This window comes from Peromyscus eremicus, chromosome 4 (genome assembly GCF_949786415.1).
Source record: "Peromyscus eremicus chromosome 4, PerEre_H2_v1, whole genome shotgun sequence".
Taxonomy (NCBI): Eukaryota; Metazoa; Chordata; class Mammalia; order Rodentia; family Cricetidae; genus Peromyscus; species Peromyscus eremicus.
Genome location: NC_081419.1, coordinates 43,793,686 through 43,812,235, shown reverse-complemented (window position 1 = coordinate 43,812,235; position 18,550 = coordinate 43,793,686).

Here is an 18,550-nt window from a genome sequence, read left to right as displayed (position 1 = left end):
ATTCATGAGGTAGTCTCACATTCCAATAGTACTTTGTCCGTATTACTTATATAACTTGCATAACTATTATAGCATTCATTCATTTTCACTCTCCAGTTCATTCTTCACTGTCCGTATCCATACTGCCAGAATTAAAATGCTTAATGAAGAAAAAATCTTATCACTTTCTGACTAAAATTATGATATTTTCAACACTCTCAAAACTGATCGACATTTTATGTATAATTTTATGCAGTCTCATCCCCAATGAGTCGTCCAATCACAGGACTGTAAAAAACAATAGAACAAAGTGAATACTAAAGTACACAGTACAAAGAGGTCATTTTAACTGATTAAAGATCTTCCTTTTCCAAAATATGACTATGCTGAAATTTTTATAGGTAAAAAGATAAAGTAATATATGAAAGATAATAATGGTTTGACTCTCTATATAAAATTGTTATAGTTTGCATATAAAATAACATTCTCTATTGAAAAAGCTAATTAAAAAACCAAATTCATGTGCTAAGGCTTTGGGTCCCCAAATGTAATGTTTAATTTAAAGATGTAATGCTTTGGGGAAGTTCTTGGATCATGGATTGTCTGACAAAATTAATTGATGAACTCACAAGTCAATGGCATTATTAGGTGTTGAATTTAGGAAGTGGGTCTAGTTAGAGGAATTAGGTCATGGGGATCTACCCTTGAAGGATTTACCTTATTTTCAGTGGCTCCCTCCCTGCTTCCTGGTTTCCATAAACTTACCACACTTTTCTCCCATGATGCTCTTGCCCTCCCACAGGCTTGTAGACAATGGGTCCTGCCAAGGAGCTGAAAGGTCTTAACCATGAACCCAAACAAGCTTCCCTGGCTTACATTATTTTTCTCAGGTATGATGTCACAATTTAAGAAACAAATATAGAACTTCAAGAAAGGGAATCAACAAAATGGAAGTGAGAGAAGAAGGTAATGATTTCTTTCAAATATAAGCAATAGCAACAACAGGATGTTGTAGGGCTCCTTTTTTATTAAGAATTTTTTTGTTCATTTTACATATCAATCACAGATCCCCCTCTCATCCCTCCTCCTATCCCTGCTTCCCCCTATCCTTCCCCTCCCAACCCACCCCCTCATTCCCTTCTCTGAAAAGCTAAGGCCTCCCATGGGGAGTCAGCAAAGCCTAGCATATTCAGTAGCAGCAGGGCCAAGCCCCTCCCTCTGCATCAAGACTGTGCAAGGTGTCCCACCATAGGTAATGAGCTCCAAAAAGCCATCTCATGAATGGGGGATAGGTTCTGATCCCACTGCCACGGGTTCCTTAAACAGACCAAGCTACACAATTGTCTCGCTTATGCAGAGGGCCTAGTCCAGTCCCATGCAGGCTCCACAGCTGTTGGTCTAAAGTTCATGAGTTCCCACTAGCTTGGTTCGTATGTCTCTGTAGATTTCCCCATTATGATCTTGATGCCCCTTGCTCATAGAATTCCTCTTCCCTCTCTTTGACCAGACTCCTGGATCTCGGCCTGGTGCTTGGATGTGGATCTCTGCATCTGCTTCCATCAGTTACTGGATGAAGGCTCTATGATGACAGTTAGGGTAGTCACCAATCTGGTTGCCTGGGTAGGCCAGCTCAGGCACCCTCTCCACTATTACTAGTAGTCTAAGCTGGGGTCATCCTTGTGGATTCCCAGGAACTTCCTTAGCACCAGGTTTTTCCCTATCCCCATAATGTCTCTCTCTATCAAGATCTCTCATTCATTGCTCTCTCACTCTATCCCTGTTCCAGCTCAACCATCCAGTGGGATGTTGTAGGGCTTTTTAAAGTCAATAGGAAATTATCTATCCAAAACAGTTTTAGAAAAGTTCTCCACCAAAAGGTGAAAGAAAACAAATACCCCCTACTTTATCTTAGTGGGCCTCTAAGAGGCTGAACCTGCTCAATCACAGAACTCAAACAGCCTGGTGGGGATAGCAGACCCTAATTCTGCACACAGTCCCACCATGCACACACACTCACACCTTGAACTTCACTCCTCTTCTTTAGACTTGTTGTTTACTTGGCTTTTTGTTGTTGGTTGCTATTTTTGTTTGCTTGTCTGTCTCAGAACTTGGGTAGAACCCTGCCTTGTGCATCCTAGGCCAGCTGTGTCTCCAGCCCCATCTACTTAATAAATAAAAAGATTGAGTTGGATGTCACCTCTCGCCTATAGTTGTATGTTTCAAATATTATCTATTTGTGAGATGATTCAAACGTAACTTACCCCTAATATACTGGTAAAATTGAACTTTTAATATTGTCATACTCTCTTATACATAATTGTGATAATTTATGAGATTTCTTATTTTCAAAATTGACCTTGCCTAACACCGTCATTCCACACTCAACAAGCACCCAAATAGCATGGTGCTTCCAGAATGTCCAGGCAAAGTTCATCCCCAAGAGTGGCACCTGTAAGCTTACAGACCAGGCTTTCACCATGTTTTGCAGAATTTGGTTCCTCTAGGCCGAGACCCGATTGAGCTGTTGTTGTTGTTGCTGTTGTTGTTATTATTGTTGTTGTTGTTGTTGTTTAAAGTGCTGCCTGAAGCTCCAGACAGTATGTGGAAATAATGACTGTGCCTTGCTCACTTTTGTGGGGCCTGCTGCTAATGAGAGGTTAGGATGCTCAGAGGCACCCACACTTCCTGTGGCTCCTACTGACATCTGCAGTTGATTCTTCCCAGAGAACTGCTCCAGAGCTCACAGCTCTCCTTGGTAGAACACATCCCCACAGACACTAATAATCAATTAGCGCTGGCATTCCAGATGGAACTTGCCACACTAAGCCAGATTGTCTGCCTCCTGTACCTTTCATCTGAAATAAACCAAAATAATCAGAAACCAAATTTTATATTGCTATAGAACATACAATAAGTGCACAAATCTGTAGGAAATACCATCTATCTTGAGGTAGTTTTCCTGTTTTCATTAAATGGATGTAATTAGAGGGAATAAAATATTTTTCTCAAGTAAAAAGTCTGTTTTCTTTTCATATTCAAACCTGGATTAAGCATTTAAAAAAAGATAAGAATTCATTAGTTTCCTTCTTTAGTTAAATTATTATTAACTACATAATCAATCATGAGTCCATAAATCAAAATTCTGATGCCTAATATTTAGCAATGACTCTGGAGGAGGTGAACAAATTTCTGATGCCATTAAGACTCCTCAACAAATATCTCTCATGACCTAGTCACAACCATGTAGAGTATAGATAACTGACTGTAACATCTAAAAGCACTAAATTTTGGTTGCCATGGTTTTATATTTCATGCTGTTTTTAATAACCACTTGGGTAAATATTATTGTCTAATAAAGAATGATCAGAAGTTCAAGGTAGCTCTCAAGCTCAGGATAACTTATGAACATGTCTAACTTTGAGCTACTTAAAAAAATAAGTGAGCAATAAAATGACTTAAACTATAGATTTCCTACCGCTGTGCATTATTGCCTGATTTCTCTTAGGAAGGCAACTGAGCAAAACTGCATAGATCAAGTTTCTTATCATTGTAGTTGATAATCTAAAACAGTGGTTCTCAATCTTCCTTTAGTACAGTTCCTCATGCTGTGGTGACCCTCAACTACAAAATTATTTTCGTTGGAACTTCATAACAGTAATTTTGCTACTGTTATAAATCTTAATGTAAATATGTGTGTTCTCTGGTGGTCTTAGGAGGTCCCCAAAAGAGTTGCAAACCACAGGTTGCGAACCACTGATCTAAAACAGGAAATAAAATAACATATTTTTACACCATCATCTGACCTCACACAAGAATTCCTGGATTTGGGAATATTGAGTGAGTGTGTAACAAGGAAGATGCAAATCAGTCACGATTTAGGGCGAGAACAAGAATTAGAAGGAGACTCCACTCTCAATTGGCTTTCCACTTCTGCCTACATGAGTCTGATCTGCCTCCTGCCCAAGAAAGTGGACAAGAGCTATCAGTAGATCTTCAGCTTTCTGCTTCCACCTGCCTGACTCTAGAGCTGCCCCCACCTCCCACCCAAGAGCCATCAGCCGGTCTTTGGAACTTGAAATGTGATTATCAAAACTGAAATGTCTTGTTAGTTTGCATACTGTTTTTTTTTTTAAGGCGTATCACCGAAATACAAACAACACGTTTCTTAAAACACAGTTTTGGGTCATGCGTCCGGCACTGGTGAGCTCTTCTGAACTCTGTTCTAGGAAAATCTGTAAGTGAGTCTCTGAGTGAGGAGCTGTTGATGCACAGGGTTTCAACATGAAAACTCCAAATGTGTAGGATAAACCAGGACAAGGGATCTTTCTACTTATATATTAAATGGGGTATGTTTTCTCATTTTATAAAGTAAAAGAGATTCCATAACTTTTCCAAATTCATATCATAAGAAAGGGGACAGAAATAGAATTCCCCCCATCTAGTCTGTGTTCTTCAGCAGTTACTATATTCTGTTTCCTCTAGAGAAGTTTCTGTTGTCTTATTCTTTTCTATGACTGATGCACACTAATGATACATAACATACTGTGTCATTTTAGAGTCTGGAAAGGACAATAGCTGAGACCTATGTGTATTTGCTTTTTGAATCCTCATCCTATGAAACAGGTGCTACCATTTCCCTCTCTTTATATCTCAATAAACTAAAACACAGATAGATGAGGCATCTTTCTCACGGTAACAAATTCTCAGCAAACAGATTTAACAAAGAAAGACTGCTTCAGAACCTGTGTTGCTAAGGGAGCCCTTCTAAATAAGGTGCCATCAAATGCTGCAAATTCCATACAAATAATAAGTTTAGCCCACTGCATTTAATTAGGGTTTGTCTGCATTTACATGGGTGGAGGGGTGTTTCTTCGGGCAAGGACAACTTACCAGCAGCTACACCATTTCTAGAAATACGACTTTCAGTCTACAAGCAACAACTGCCTACAACTTCGAAGAGAGGGGTCCCCACCTACCAACCACCTCCTTACCCGTGATGTAAGATTGATCAGCCCCATCTTGTGCAGGTAGCCATTACTGCAAGTAATTCATGGGCAGTATAACTGTAGCACAGCCCCAAAGACAACATTTCACAGCATTCCTTCTGTCTTCTGACTCTTACATTCTTTCTACCTACTCTTTCATGATGTTCCCTGAGCCTTGAAGGAGGTAGATCGAAGATGTCCCACTTAAGGCTGAAAACTGAACAATCACTTAGTCTAAGTGTTTGGACCAGTTATGAATCTCTGCACTAATCATCACCAGCTGCAAAAAGGCCCTTCTCTGACCCAGGCTGAAAGCAGTACAACCCACGGGTATTAGCAGACATATTTAGAAGGCAATTTGATACCATGTACCTTTAACAAAGCAAAGTGACAGTATTAGGTTCCCCTGGAGGCTCTGTGACCTTCCTAGTCTCTCTGACCAGACATGGATTTCTCTGGTGGAACAGACCTTAAATCCATTGTCTAGCAGCCTGGCAGATTGATACAGTGACTCACAGGGTTCTTAGCTGGAGAAAGCCAAGGATGATGTTTCTCCCCCAGCAGCCCGAATAGAACCTTCGGATGCTATGAGAGCATTTGGCTCTGTTCCAGCTCATTTTCTCTATGTCCTGCATCTAACATGTATAGTTTCTTTAGCAATAGAGTTTTGCCATCTTCTTCTGATGGGCAAATAGTAGCATGGCAATGGCCTGTATTTATTTAGGAGTCTCTCAAGCTTCCCTGGCCAATAACTAATTAGTAGGTATCCCACACTTGACACTAGGAATTTTATTTGAGAAACCTGTGTCTTCTGGAAAGAATGTTACCCAAGCATGCAGGGCAATTCCCTTCAAATTAAAAAAAAAACATAAAAAATAAAAGTATGTTTAAAATTAGTTCACAAAATATTTTCCATATGTAAAACCCATGTGTAAACATATTTTATATCATCATTTTTACACTTATTTTATGTACATTTGAGAGAGTGTAGGTGTGCATGTGTGAGTATGTATATGTGTGTGTGTGTGTGTGTGAGAGAGAGAGAGAGAGAGAGAGAGAGAGAGAGAGAGAGAGAGAGAGAGAGAGAGAGAGAGAGAGAGAGTCTGCATGTGGAGGCCAAAGGACAACTCTTGGGCATGAGGTCTCATCTTCCATCAGGCTTAGTATCAAGTGCTGTTACCTGCTGAGTCACCCTCTAGTCCGATGCTCTCAGTTTTGCATTTGATTTAGCATTTGGTTTGCTGTTGTACATTGTCATGTTAGTTTTCAAAATATATAAGCAATATTTGTCTTCTGTAAATTTTGCTTGTGTAAAAACTACTTTGTGCTCTCTTTACTTGTGACATAAAACTGTGGTTTCTGTAAAATCCTTTACTTTCAATCTTTCTCTTGAAAGTTTATGATTATTAAATATTGCTTGACTCATTATCATCCTGCACACATTCATTAGTGATCAGATTGTCAACATAGCTCTTAACCTGTTATTAATTGGCTGCTTCTGATGGCCTCACTGCTTCTGAAATGGAGTCATACTCTACTAGAATTGCTCAGGCATGCCTGAGAAGTTTCCTTGCAAGTCTTGTCTCAACATAGAAAACTCTCTCACTGGCCAACAGTAGCCCAGAATGTTTTTATCAAGTGCATCTGGGATTAGAGCTCTGGACAATGTTCTTGTCTGTTCCTCAGAGTATGTGGTTTTGAGATTGGCTTTCTCTTTTGACATCTCCTATTTATGATCTTTGTCTGCACCTGTTTTTTTTTTACTGTGCCCTTTGCTTTGTATTCTAAGAAAGCTACTCATTATTCACATTCACATTCTACTTTGGTAGGATTAAATCTTCTTTTACAGTATCCCATGTGAGTTCTGATCCAGATAATGAAATTTTTGTCCCCGAAATCCCCTTTTATTCTGTGAATCTCCTTTTCTATTTTACCCTCTTATCAATTCGGCAGCTACATCTCTCTGCCCCCTCTCCTCTCTGAAATCCAGTCCTTGGGCATTATATCAGATGCCATCATTTATTTCATAAAGTAGTATTCTTAGGACTACCTTCCCTCAATATTTCATAGTCACCATGATGAATTCTTGTCCAGGATGTGAACTCTTGTTGATATAGGCATTTGGTAAATGAATAAATTTATTTGACCTCTTGCCCTCAATCAATCTCTACAGTGAATAATCTACAGTGCTGTAGCTAGTAAATATGCCCTTAGCTCCACTCTAAATAACTAGTAGCTTTTAACCCACAAGTTTCCTCTGCACTCAAAAGAGACCTTCTACTATCACCTTCTCTCTGGCTCTTCAGTACATTTTTTTTATGCTGGAGCCGGGAAAAATGGAAGCCACAGAAAATCCTGATACCCTCAACTCTGGGAATCTCTATGCTCTTCAAGTGAGTGCCATAGTTTCCACATTTCATCGTGCCACTACCAATAAATAGACCACCATTCTCCTTCGACCTGATATCCTCCCAAATGCTATAACTTCTGTTCTCTCTCTCTCTCCTCCTCCTCCTCCTCCTTCTTCCTCTTTCTCTCTCTCTCTCTCTCTCTCTCTCTCTCTCTCTCTCTCTCTCTCTCTCTCTCTCTCTCCCCTCTCTCTCTCTCCTCCCTCCCCCTCTCCTCCTCCCTCTCTCTATCCCCTCTCTCTCCTCTGTGTGTGTGTGTGTGTGTGTGTGTGTGTGTGTGTGTACATACACCCACTTCACAGCAGGTGTTAAGGAGAAAATGTCAAAACAGCGCCCCGGTTTGCCCCACGTGGCTGTTAGTTAAGTCTCTCTGGGTTGTGCATGTCTGCAGGGTAAGGGCGACAGGGGGACCTGACATAGAAAGAAAACCATTTCTCTGTTCCTTTCAAGCACATAAAATAGCATAAGGTTAGGGGTCTATTTCCTATGCTTAGAAGCTCTTCCCATGGTCCTTTGAGGTAAGGATAATTCCTCTCAGATTTTAGCACCAGGTTAAATGTCGGCCTTGTATTGTGACAATTCCCCCTTCTTTGTCTGTTCGTATGAACAGAGAAGCCAGCAGAGGCTGCAGTGAACACTGGTTGGAGACCTTTTAGGCAAGAATCCACTAGATCAATCAAGGCTACGTGGCTGACATGGTGAAAGCGCTCCTGAAATTGAATGTAAAATACTTTTCACTTCACTTCGTGATTTCTGAGGTCTTTGAAGTTCAACAGAATAACAACTCACACTGCTTTTGATCTCTGGTGCTGCTGCACAGTGACTCTGAACACGCTGGGTGAGACACTTTGCATATCAGCCTAAATAGCTCCAAATATTCACATAGCACTTTGAGGGCTGTGCAGGAACAGGAACGCTGTCATCCAGTTCAGATCTGTGCTCGGTTTTGGCACCTCTGTTGAGTCACCTCATATGTAATTGGGTTATCTGAAAATCTTAGCAACAGGATTTGGTTCCCCTGGTGTTTTTAATAGGACAGTCAAATCGAACTACCCTCTGTATTAAAACACATTTCCCCTGTCACTATCAAGTTTGATCAAGTAAGATCAAAGCACTATGGACAAAGTCGTCCTATGCAGGCTGCTGCAGTCTTTATTTGCATTTATTTATATTAGTAGGAGAGGCATTGTCGTGACATTTCCATCGCCGCCATGACAAACCAAGCATTTGCATTAGCAATGTTACACATTTGGATTCAAAAACAAATCTCCTCCTGGGCTGTCATAATTGGAGGTTCAGTACTATAAACTACTGTTATTTACTTGACAATCTTACCTGCATCTGCAGGACTGTGTTTCTAATGGTTCTTTAACAGAAACTCCTCCTAAGAATCACATTCAGGCATGTGACTTTGAATGGCAAGGCACACTATTTAAAGACCTGTAATTCCCAAATCCATTGACATGTGAGATCCCCACACAAGGACAAGGCATGACATTGTCTCCCACTTACATTTTTGTGAACATTAAATTTCAATTAAATGCTTTGCCAGTGCCCCAGTCAATAACATGACGTATATCCATGGAAGAAAAAAAAAAAAAAAAAGAACTTAACTATCTTTTCTCTTAATTACACTGATTGGTACAAAGGAAAAAAAGAAAAGGGGTACCAGAAAGGCACTGATGCATTGTGGTCAGCAAAGCAGTGATCTTTCTTATGAACAAGCAGAGTAAAAAGTCAAATTTCTTTTGTAATGTATTTATTTACTGAAGGTCTTTTGTAAGTGAAATTATTGTGAACATTATAAGTTCTGGATTTTTCTAGCTACACTTTAGAAAACTGACAAGTTTTGTTTGTATAGTACGACACTAAACAGCCCAAGAGACTGAATAAATAAATTTTAAGCAGCATAGATGTTGTGGTTGTCTTTGAGTTTAGTTCAAAAACTTATTTGTTTCCAGCACTTCTCTGACTGTATCTCTAGCTGATAAGTCTCGTGATGTTTTATTTAGGAAAACTGAAAGACACAAGTAATGTCAAAATGCAAAATAAAGTCATTGAAGAGAGATAGCTTATACAAACTAGGAATTAATTAGGAAGAGTAAGACAATAAAAACAGCTCTCATTACATTAATGCCACCATTTCTCTTATTCGCACATTTTACTTTAATTATGAATATATACCGTTGGATCTGCGTAAAAAATTTACATCTTCCATTTGTCTTTTTAAAAAATATGTTTTAACACTCAGGAAAGCAGGTCCTGCACCCCAACTTAGCAGCACAATAGAGCCAAACCTATTGGCAAAGACGTGGGTGAACCAGCCCTGAAATTGTCTCCACTCCTTGTTTGTCATGCCAGGATGTGAGTGAGGGAGAGATGCACCCCCTTACCGCAAGCTGACACCCCCTCTTACCAGCTGCACCACTCAAGAAATTTGACCCTGCACCTCACCTGGGCAGCACAGTAGAGCTGACCTTGTTGGTGGAAGTGTGAGCAAGACAGCCCTGAAGTTGTGAGCATGGGAGAGCTGTCCCCATGACTCATCTGTCATGTGGGAGCCTAGGCAGGGGAGAGATGCACCCCCATCAATGTCTGAGGCAGGTGGAAGAGCTGACCCTGAGATCATAAAAGCAGAACTATCCCTGCCCCTCGTTAGTTTGCACCACTCGGGAAGAGTGGCCTGTACACTTCTCCTGGGCTACACAGTAGAGCTGGCCCTGAAGGTGTAGGTGTGGAAGAACCACCCCTGAGGATGTGAAAGCAGGAGAAACGGCCCCGCCCCCTTCCTCATTTCTGAAAGGAGTGAACTAGTCAGGGCGATACTGAACAGCTCACCCTGGTGGTGAAGACAGGGGAGAGCTTGGTAGGCTGACCAACCCTGCAACTACCCAGGCCCAGAACCAGGGTTATGTGTTGGCACACCCTAACATCCACCCCATCTGTGATCTGCTGGAGCACGGGGGGTGGGGGATGATGGGGTCAGTTCTGTGGACTCAGGACTGCAGGATCTCCATGACACAGGGCAGCAACAGGATGTCCAGGGAGAGTCCCAGTGAGAGCCCAGCTTTGATGGTGTAGCAAGACCAGGGGCCTTGAACCAGACCAATAATTCTTGTTGATGAACACCTGCACGCAAAAATGTACGGATAACGGGGTTTACTGCACAATTAACTGTGCCACACTGCAGCTTCCATGATGAGATTTTCCCTTTCTCCATTTTTTTTCTTTTTTCTCTTAAATTTTATTTTGTTTTATTTGGGGAAAGAGGGAGATAGGTGGGATCAGGATGCATGATGTGAAAGACACAAAGAATAAATATGAAGAAAGTTAAAAAATGTTTTAAAGTCTGTGGAGATGAAATGGAAGACATTTGTAACTTTCAGACAAACTTCCTCATCCTGTATGACCAGCTGCTGCCCAGCTGGTGGGTACTTAAGGAATAAAAGCTCACCTTGGAAAAACATCCTAGGGAGAAGAGAACTGCCAGGAAAATCACAATGTGCGTTCAACGCATTTTTGAATTGTGTACTGCTATTTTGAATTATACATTGTGGTTTGGGCAGAATATATATTATTCATATTATGAAACAGCTGTTGCATTATCAAGAGTCAGGCATAATATTTTGTGCTTAAGTGGTTCATTTTATCAGCAAATCAGGGGTATTTCCCCTACTAGACAATAAAAGAGAAGATATTTTACAGTTTGTCAAAGTCTCATCAAAACATTACAAACATCATTTTCCCAGTATGACATGCATGTTATCTAGAATGTGTCTGAACTTTATATTTGGCCTTTATGTTGTGAACTAACTTGTGTACTGTTCATACATATTGTATAAAAATGTTGGCAAAAGTACAAGAGTAATGAATTTTGTAATCATGGCTTTTTAATTTTCTGAGTTCCCAATAATTGGACCTGTGAGGTCGTGCTGACACCAGAAGAGCAATCGACTCACCAGACACGATCCTTGCATAGTTTCAGTGAACAGTCCCACCCCCAGCTGCCTCCTTCAGGTGGGCTTTCATCAGTTGGTTCTCTTCCACGTGTTGAAGCACCCAGACACCCGTAACTAGATCTATCCTTGACACTTCGGAGCTCAGGGAACGTGTGTGTGCACATTGGCACTTCTAAGCCAGCTTGCTCTGCCTTACCTGTTCTTTCCCAAACAGAGAACAAAAGAAGTTACTTCCTTCATATTCCCCTCATGCTAGCTTCCTTGCTAGCCCTGGCACCCTCTTCTTGTAGGAACTGTGAGTGATAAACAGTCATTTTGATGCCAACTAGCATCCAATCTGGGGTCTTCGTCACACTTGAGTAGTAATAAAATTATCATTTTAAAACATAATTCACCCAAGCACAATAAATTGTTGTTTGCAAAAATTCCCTTGTTGCTAAGAAGTATACAACATGAAGTTAGTAAAAGAATTTTAAGGAATCAAGCATTTCCCTGCTTATTCCACTACCACCCAAAAACCTCTGCCTTCACTGTCTGTCAAAATGAGGACGACTCTGCAGAGAGAGACTTGTGTGCCCCTGATGATTCAGATCTGTAGGCTGGAGTCCACAATTAACTTCAACAAATGGGCTGTGGTCGGAGCACACAATAGACACCTCTGCCAGTTCATGCCCTACAGAAGGGATGCTCTGGCCAGGACCTCTGTGCTGCAAAGGACTTCCTGAACCCATTGTTCTTTCTGTACAAACACTACTTTCTCAAAGTACTTTTGAGTGTCTTGAAAACAGCAAGAGCATTATGTTAATAATTCTTCATGTGTTTAGACTAAGCTCACCCCTCCCAAGTGATCCCAGAAATACATGACATGCAAGTGGACCCCAGAAGTTCCAGAACATTTCATGTTTTCAGTTTAATTCTTGACCTACAATGATGGTTACTTACCAAAACAAGAGCTCCACTAAATTTTCATATTTGACTTAAAGTTTCTCAAGATGTCTTTTCACATTCAACATAAATTGAAACTGATTGTCACAGCCCAAAGTGCCTTTTATGACACCCCTCCTGTGTGTCTTTTCCAGTGTCTACCAGCAGGTCTCAGCATCTATCCCTTAACTGACTCCGACTTTCCGTCATCCCAGGCTGCACCACAGTCAAGGATCTGTTTGTCTGGATCCTTTGGTTGGTGCTGCACATTATTGAATATCCTGTGCCCGCAAGTATCACTACACACACTCTCTTGCAAACCCAGTCCCACGTGCTATTCTGTACATTTTCTCACATCTTCATATTCCTAGGGAAGTTGGCTCACCCTTTTCTATGACCCTAGAGAAGCAGACACAAGCTGTACTGAAGAATCAGTTGATTGATCTGCGGTTGCCAGGGAAGGCAGATTGCTTCTGTGCAGCCTGGAGATCTGCAGGTGTCCTTCACTCTTTCTTCCTTCTTTTGGTTTTTGTCAAGGTTCTTGGCAAGCAATGGGTGCTCTCTCTTCCTATTTATCACCTACTTCCCTCCGTTCATTCAATGACTGTTCTTCCTGCGCTCTTCCCCTCTAACCCTCTCAGCTCCCATTTCTTTTCATTCTCCTGCTCTCCTCCTGCCCCTGCCATTTGCTATTCCTGTAGGTAAGTGGCTCCACACTGCCTTCCCATTCCTTTCCTAGAACAGCCACATGGAAGACGGGAGGCTTCTCCTCTACTTAAATTAGAAAGATATGATCCAGGAGGCTCCTGGGAGTCCTGGGTAAAACTGCAGCAATGATAGTTTATGGGGCTGAAGAGGTCGGTGGTGAAGCTTGTATGCACAGTCACAAGACCCTGGGTTCAAGTCACAATAACCCATAAAAATGACAGTTTTAGAAGATGGACCATTGTGGCTAAAGAAGAGGAGTCTCTCGTGGCACTCTAGATGCTGGTTGGGTTAGGCCAGTGCTATGGACAAACCCATTCTTGCTTAAGGTAACTCAAGTTAGAGTTCCGTCACTACCCAAATTTGCTTAATAGAGAAAGAAAGCAACCTATGAAAACAAAAACAAAGAAAACTCAAAACATTGAATGGCTCAGGAAATCCTTTATTTAAAAATTTTTATTAGCAAATATCAATTACACACAGTGAGTTGCCTTGTGACGTTTATGTCCATGTATATAATGTGTATTGACCATACCTATGTCTTTACTCTTCTTGTCCCTCGTCTCACTCCTGATCTCCTCTTCCCAATGATCTCCTCTTCTATACTCATTATCCTATATGACCCATGATTTTCATTAGGGCTGATTGCAGGAACATGGGTGAGAGCTTGTTTACAAGACCAGGGGCAACTTACCAGCGGCTGCAACACGGAAGAAAATGTCTCTCTTTCTTCCATCAGCCAATGGCTACATACAAATCCTCCAAGAGTAGTGGGGCTCTGTGAGTGCCTTCCACACAGTGACAAGATGCTGTGGAGCACACTCTTGTGCAGGTAACCTTGTTCTCTGAGTCCCAGGGGGAAACAGCCACAGCAGGCCCTGGAATCATCAGTATGGTCGAGCATTCTAGTCACTTTTTCTCAGCACTTGGGCCAGAGTTTCTGCAGTTACTATAGTATAAGGTATAGTAGGCCAGTATAAAGAAGCAGCTCAGGCCAAAGCTGACTGCAGCACTCATCTATGGCTATAAACATAGTTATCTAGAAGACAATTTAACCAGCACATCACGTCCCTTTAGCAAAACAATACAGGTAGCCTCCCCACAAGACCTCCCCAGCCATGGGCCTTTGGCCAGGTTTACAGTACAAGATGTGAATTCCCTCCTGTAAAGTCAGCCTCCAAACCCATCCTGAAAGCATTTGGTTACCCTCGCAGCATACCAACCATTGTTGCAACAGTGACCACATCCTGCCTGACCAGTCAGTATCCATGCACTGACTATTGCCATTGATGACAATTTCTCTTGCAGTCTGCCTAGCACCTCCTGGCACCATGAGAGCTAGCCAGTAGGCAGGAAGCTGCACTGCCATCTTGATTTCTCTATGTCCTGAGACCAGAGGACCTTACCAACTTGTTCTGGTGGACAGCCAACAGCAGTGCTAGCTGCCTGTAGGGTCTTAGGATCTCAATTCATAAGGTGATTGCCCACTCCTAGCATTGGGATTATTATAATAAACTGTACCATCTGTGAGCAGATTTATCTAGTACATAGAGTCCCTCTGCTAAAACTGGCTTTTTTATTAGCTTACCCAGTATCAGATTTTCTACTGTTTTTTTTTTTTCATTTGTTGTTAGTTTGGGTTGACTCTCTCCTTGCCCCCTCCTCTCCTCCATCCTGCCTTCCAGCTAAAATGTTTTTAGCCCCACTCTTCTCCCTTCTAACTTAGATCTTATGCCCTTAAGACTCTTTTCAGAAGGAACACCCTTTTAACACCACTAAACTTACGCAAGCACTCAGAACTTCAGAGATTTCTAATGAGACAATCCAATCGGTGTTAGCTGTCAGTGATTTCTAATGAGACGATCCAATCGGTGTTAGCTGTCAATCATGTGTCAGGGTTGCAGAATCACATTCAATTAAAAAAAATGCTTTGTCATGAGCACAAGGTTTTGCAATGTAAAACACAAAATAATAATTGGTAGATAATTTAAGGCTTCTTAGAAAAATAATCTCAAGATACACTATTAATAATTCTAGTCTTTTAGAACTTGAAAGAAAAGAAAGAAAAAGAAAGAAGCTGTGTTGACTTGGTCATTGCCTTCCAAAAAGTCTGTGAGAAGACAAGAAAATCAAGGAAAATTCAAATTTGGCTCTGAACTGACCAACAACTTAAATGGTAGAATGCTGATGTTAAAAAAAAAAAAAACTTAGAACCTAAGGATAATTGGCAATTCTGAAATCAATAACTAGTCTATATTGATTTTTGAAATTTTAAAGTCTAGCAAGTCCTGTCTAGATTTTTTCAAATCTATACAAGGAGTGAAAGTTGTCTGAAACTTGTGTTTTAAATTTGCATTCTTTACATGTTGCTCTTTCACGTTGACATCCCATTGCATATTTTTTTTCATTATGTAATGTGATCTAAGAGCCACAGACTAGGTGCTGCCTGGAAGCTGCAGATCCTATGTAATTTTTCAAATGGAAATTAATTCAGCAGTCTAGGGAAATACTATTGCAAACAATGCCCTCCTGAATCTCATTAAATCAATTTGGAAAGGCATATGGGCGGGGAGGTAAAAATAAATCAATAAGATTAAAAAGGAAGTATATTGCTTTACAGAGAATGGGGGGTTAGTTATAGTACATGGTTGCTAAGTGATGGGTTTTAAGCAGAAATTCTCTGTCTTCCTTGTAAGAGAAAGCAGCTTTGAGGACTGGAACTAAATGGTGTTTGCATATGGTTCAATTTTATACAAACTATATTTCCCCCAGCAAGACCTCACTCCATCTTTAAAGAGAGAGATGAGCTTTTGCAGAGGAGCCGTTGCCTAGCAACAAGATGCTAAGAAGGCTAGCAGCAAGCTGAGTCTTCTCTAGAAACAGCTCCCCCTCTCCCCACCGTGCTGCATGCCGCAATGACCTCCAGCACGCACAGATGCCCTTGAGAGAATCACCTTAACAACCAGAAAGCCTCGACTGAAGAGTTCTGCTAAGATCCCTGCAAGGTCTAGGTTGCATTTGTTTTGCAACAGATAACGCTGTGCTCACGCCCTGTACACTTAGCACTATACAAAACAGTTTCAACGTGCTTTTCTGTGTTTTAAGCCTCTGGCTCGAATCAGTTTTGAGTCCCATTGCTGACCCCCCCTACTAACCACAGACCCAAAATCTACCAGTCTTACCCAAGTCTCTGAGATGTGATATGTGTCCTAAGAGATCATCTTTGCTTTGATCTCAAATGTTTAACTCCCACCCCACCCTAAAACAGTCAAAGGGTAGCAAATCCTTTAACCTCTTCACAGGTTAAAAAAATAATAATAATAAATTATTTCCCTAATTCCTACTCTTTCACTTTGATAAAGATTCTAAGTACCAATTCTTTGTGTGTTATTTGGGTCTTTACTGAGTAGGTAGTATGAGGTGCTGCAGATAAAATCAGGAGCATCACTTCCGTAGAAGCCTAAAGAGAACTATGGCAGTAAATAAAAGAGTCGTGGAATGGCCAGAAAAACCTACAAGCATTGGGGAAGCCAGTGTGGAGGTGCTTCATCCAGTCAGAGATCAAGAATGGTTTCAGATATTCCTCATGCAAAACAGTAGATGTGGCTGCAAAGTGAGCAGGAGGCTGATGGGGAAAAGACTTGGGAGAGAGAGGCAGAACAAAAGGCCCCTCCAGAGACAGGAATGCCTGCAGCCTGAGAAACACATAGTCTCCAGCCTTTGCAGACCCATAATACATTGTGTTCACAATGTTCAAATTAACTCGGTAATTTTGATTACATCCTAAGATATAGCCAAAGACTGTTCACAAATGTAATGCAGAATTGAATGTTATTTCACCAATCTTTTATTCAAATTATGTTGAAGAAAAGCTTGATTCCTTCCTATGGATCAAATCTGAGCATGGTTACTTGGACTATGCCGGAAGTAATTGTTTTTAAGGCGCTAGGAAACGTGATAGAGTGATTCCTACGTTATCATTTGTCAAACTGTGACCTCAGAAGGAAAATCAGGAAACATGATCAGCCCAAAGCAGACAGCCCTGGCGGACTCCGTGTTGAAACGCATTTACCTATTCTTAGGTGTAGGTCTGGGCTTTCTTTTGAAGTACAATAGGCAAATGAACTGACCGGGCTTATTTTAAAAGGATACAATGTGATTTGATTTTCGAAGGGTGTTTTTGAAAACACAACGCCCAAAATTAAAGCTTTAGGCTCCTCTGATCTGCTTCTCGGGTCCTTCTCTGCCTCTCTGCTGCCCTCTTGTGCAAAGAGGGAGTATAACAGAGTATCACACCGCAGAAAATCCTGTCTGCTAACCCATTGAAAATGGAGGGGTAACGATGAGCTCTAGTCTTTCCTACAGATTCTGAATCCGGCTGTGCTGTGATTCAATCACCATGCAGACGAGTTTCCATTAAATAACATTTTCACGTCTTGTTACAAATAGAGGAGAGCTTGTTCAACCTCCAAAGACAGCTCAGGAATATTTTTAGAAATGAAAAAGACAAGGAAGCAAAATTTAATTGGCTAATTAAGGTTCCAAGTTGGATAGTTTAGAGAGCAGTAATTGCTCAGGCAAGGACGGAACCTTACAGTGGGCACTTGTCTTTCCATGTTAGCTGTGTTGACCATTCTTCACCTGTGGCATTGTGGGTATCAGGAACCCCTTCCTCCTACACAGGAACAACGTATGAATTGAAGAAATAAGTTCCTTTCCTCTCCAAGTTGTATAACATACAAAACGTGAAAGAAAATTTTTGGTTCAGAGACAGCTCTCCCAGTGTGCCCTTCGAATATGCTAATCTTTACTTTCCTATTTTGTTTTTTCTTTTTCATTCTATCCTGTGACTTGGGGCTTTTAGGTGGTCTCCTCCTCGTTCTGAGATCACACTTCTGCCAATGATTTACCCGTGGTTAGCCAGCTGTCTCCCACGTGAGGCACTGGCCTTTGAACAACCTAGCATAATCTCAGAGTAAGAAAGATTGCCCTCTGCCTGCAAACTTCCCTCCACCCTGACCTTTCCATCATGGACGATGGTCCCATCATTGTCTCTGACTTAGTACCCAAATAATTATTTTTCACCTCTTTCCTCCTGTCCTTGCATCCATTAGCCAGCTAGTTCATTTTAGAAACTAGGGAGTTATGAGCTGTTGGAGCTTCCTGGGGAAAAGCTGGTGCTTGATGAACATTTAACGGAATGGGAGAAGTGACGAACGGGTGGGTAGAAAGGGTAGGCATGCTGATGGAGAGGAAAGGATCTATACCGGACAATCAAGAAGATGAACAAGAGCTAAGTGGATACATGTGCCTTAGCAGGGAATAGAATCTACGTATGGCACGGGAACAGGTGGCAATCAGGTCAAAAAGCAAAAGCATGTTAGACACAGGGAATGTCTGCTCCTAACCCTGTGTAGGAAGAAGCTATGCATTTTCAGGAAGCCATTGCATGAGCAGGGAAGAGGGGGGGGGCGCAGAACCACAAAGAGAAGAAGTGGAGCAGTCTCAATCCCTCCTTCCTGTTTCCATATTTATGAAGTTTCCATATTATGAAGTATGAAGTATGTTTCATCTGTTTAAAGGTTGCAAT